Here is a 3,907-nt window from a genome sequence, read left to right as displayed (position 1 = left end):
TTGTAGACGCATAAACCACAGCTCACAACGCCGCTTACACAAGCAGTGCTCACTGCGCTCAGCGGAACCAAGAACACGGCGCACAAAAATGATAGACCTAGGAATGAGTTCGAAAATTCAAAAATAACACATGCTTGAACGTCACATCAAATCCTCTGACAAACCAGATCTTATGATTCCTCTGACAAATTTCAAACTGAGTAGCTTCTAGATTTTGCTGTTGGAGGTTGAACTTTGTCACATCATGTCCTTGCCTCGATCCAGCTGTGCCATGTCAGTGATTCGAACTTTGCCATGCCGTGTCAGCGATCCGCGCCAAGATTATTCGCCGTGTAAAAGAATAATTATGCTGTGTGTGTACGTCCATTTATGGCAATATAAGGCCACACGCCATTCAAAGAATAATGCTAGTCGAGCATTTTTTGGTGCATTTTTGGGTTCAAAATTGCATGAGCCCACTGTAAGCCACAAATTTTTCCTTTCCAATTTGCTAGCTCACCTCGTCTATCCGACCAACTCTGCCTTGGCTTGTGCTAAGTTCCCTCGCCAAGGTTCTCGCCTATGGTACCAGCTCCTACTTGGTCCTACTTGGTTTCAGCTACTCACTGCACGAGCAACGGAGTGTTAGCCATCCATCTACGGATTCCCAAATCTCTCCCAATCCCCCTCCCCGGGTTAGACTGGACTTAAGGTTCGGCTACACTCCCCGCAGACACAAGCAGCCAAGCACACCAAGCCTCCAGATTCCTAACACCCCTTGGTACCACAAGACTTGATCATGGGACCCTCTAAATCCCAAGCCTTGGGTGCAGCACTTACTTCGGGACGTCGGGGCGAAACACCGTGGCCTAACAGCCCGGTATGGGTACCTCTACCCCCCCTCTTCCATCCCGAAGGGAAGGCCCAAGCCCCCGGAAGGGCGAGGACCAATGAGCCACAAGGTACTCAAGTGGGGCACCACTCCACCTGAGCCGGGAGCACCGCAGTCGGTTTCCTTCGAGAGTGGGAGCTGCTCTTGAGCACTTCCTTGGATGGCCCCTCCGGCACCAGCCAAGTCCATGCTCACTCCCACCCAAGGCCCCTCGGTCCCAGTCTCAACCTCAAGTCGGTTTGGAAGCCCAACTGGAGAGTCCCTTCAAAACTGGTTCCTGGACCTCACTATCCCTACTATACTTTTGGAACCCCCTGCAGCCCCCCCCCCCTGGGAGACGCACGCTTTGGGCTTTCACCCCTTGACCCGTATTAGTATTTGGACTTAGTCTCTGGCTCGATCTCGGACCCGATTTCGGATCCGACTTCGGATTCGGTCTCGGACTCAATCTCGGACTCGATCTCGGACCCGATCTCGGACCCGACCTTGGACTCGACCTCGGACTCGGTCTCGGCCCTGATTTCGGATCTCGGACTCCGTCTCGAACTCGGTCTCAAACTCGGACTCGAACTCGTTCCCCGAGTCGGTCTCGGACTCGATTCCGGACTCTATCTCGAACTCGGTCCTAGAGTCGGTCTTGGACTCGATCCTCGACTTGGTCCCATCCGATGAACTCTTTGTCATTTTGGTCAAGCTTTTGGGGATCCTTTAGCCTACGACATCTCGGGGAGTCGGTTCCTTACAACTCCACCACCCATAGAAGAAGTTCGATGCCCACATCGAACGTCTCATTTTATCCTACGACTTGTTGACCATGTCTCTGGGGGCATCCCCCCACTTAGCGGTGTGCCTAAGTTAGCCTCCCCGGCCAAGAGCCCATGACAACAGAATATAGGTGTCCCTATACTCCTCACCTCACCACGCCCTAGTATGGGGTTGGGACTTGAACCCAGCCTTGCTTTACTAGGGGGTTGGGACTCGAACCCAACCTCCATAGAATACGTCTACGGATTCGACATCCCCGCGGGGAGTCGGGCGTAGTGCCCTATGCCTGGTCGACCTATCCAACCCATGCTAATTAGCTTACCTTCGGCGCGCCTTCGGGTCCCAACATATGCCACTTGCTCAACTTTGCAAATTGATATTTTTAATTGAATTTTGCATAAGTACATAGAGTTCTGCCTTGCAGAAATTCCTCCACTAGATCTCGCGCGTTCGCTAGGTTCTCCTCCGGTTCCCATGTTGCTTCGCAGTGTGGAAATCCTTTCCAATTCACATGGAACTCTCTCACCTCGCGTCCTTGTTGCTTGCTCTTGCGCGCATTGAGGATGGCCTCGACTTCATATTCCTCTTCCCCTTGGATAACCTCAGGTAAAGGTCTCACTTGGTCCTTGCGAAGCGGATCCTCAAAGTACGGCTTGAGTAAGTTCATGTGGAACACTGGGTGCATCTTCCCCATCTCTCGAGGAAGTCGGAGTCGGTAAGCCACTTTACCGATTCGTGCCTCAATCTCGTAAGGCCCCGCGAACCTGCTTAAGGAACTCAAGATCAATTCATTTACAGGAATACTTGCATCTTTACCTTTGGGTCAACTTTCGGCTGATCCCGCTTGGTAGTCTGAGGTTCTTGGTGTTTAGCCACACCTTCTCCCCAGCTTGGAACTCTACCTCCCGACGCTTCTGGTTCGCGTATTTGGTTTGCCTTTGTTGAGCCCGTTCCAAGGAATCCCTCACTAGATTCCAAATGCTGAGTCTTTCCGCCGTGAATGCCTCCACTGCGGGCAACTCTCCATGATACTCGGCCACGCCGAGTTCCACAGGACCTTCAATAGCTCGCCCATTGATGACTTCCCATGGACTCACCCCGATACTCGAATGTGGTGAGTTGTTATAACACATTTCCGCAAGTCCCAAATGACTTACCCAATCGGTCTGGTCTCCCGAGACATAGCATCGCAAATAATCCTCCAGCTGCCTATTCACCCTTTCCGTTTGTCCGTCTGTCAAGAAGTGTTAGTGCCAACAACTTGACTTAATACCCCATACCTGTCTGTGGGTGATAGGCTGTGCTGAATTTCAACTTGGTGCGATACTGTTCTAGGAGAGTCCTCCAGAACCTACTGGTGAAGATCTTATCTCGATTTGAGATGATCTCTTCCGGTCTTCCCCGCACTTGAACCACTTGTTCGAAGAACAGCTTTGCCACACCTTCCGCATCCACCTCCGTTGTGGTGGGTATGAAGTGTGCCATTTTCGAAAATCGGTCCACCACCACAAATATCGTATCAAACCCCTCGCTTGGGGGGAGTCTTATGATGAAGTCCATCGTAAGACATTTCCACGGGCGATCTGGAATTGGGATGCTTTGCAACAAGCCCCCACTAGCCTTAGTCACGGCTTTTACCTGCTGACATGTTGGACATGTCTTTACATAGTCTTGGATGTCCTTAGCCATATCTGGCCAATGGTACTTCCTTTTGAGTAAGCCCATCGTCTTGGGCATTCCGCCGTGTCCCGCAAGAGGTCCGTCATGACACTCTTCTAAGGCCACCTTCCTTAGTTCCCCTTCTGGAACATACACCCTCGTTTGCTTGTAATAGATGAGTCTGTTGCGTTCCGCATAGCCCGTTTTCTCTTCCTTTGGCAGCTCACCTCTCTGGTGAGCTTCCCGCTCCTCTAGATTCCTCAGCAACACTTCTTGTGCTAGACCATCATTCTCATATGCTGTCCGCACATCGTCCCAGAAGGTTGCTGTTGCGCTGGATATTGCCAACCTCAAGCTCGCTTTTCGACTTAGCGCATCCGCCACGATGTTGCTCTTCCCAGGCTTGTACAGAATCTCGCAATCAAACTCAGCCAAGGCAATGGCCCACCAACCTTGTTTCCCTCTTAGTTCAGGCTGTGACAAGAAGTGTTTCGTTGCCACATTGTCCGTGTAAACCTTGAAGTGTCTCCCAAGGTAGTGTCGCCACTCCTTGAGCGCCTTGACCACCGCAAACAATTCCTTCTCGTGGGTAGGCCACTTCCGTTGAGCCTT

The sequence above is a fragment of the Selaginella moellendorffii genome, unplaced genomic scaffold (assembly GCF_000143415.4).
Source record: "Selaginella moellendorffii unplaced genomic scaffold, v1.0 SELMOscaffold_135, whole genome shotgun sequence".
Classification (NCBI taxonomy): domain Eukaryota; kingdom Viridiplantae; phylum Streptophyta; class Lycopodiopsida; order Selaginellales; family Selaginellaceae; genus Selaginella; species Selaginella moellendorffii.
The sequence above is the reverse complement of the archived record's forward strand: the minus strand, read 5'-3'. Positions refer to the sequence as shown.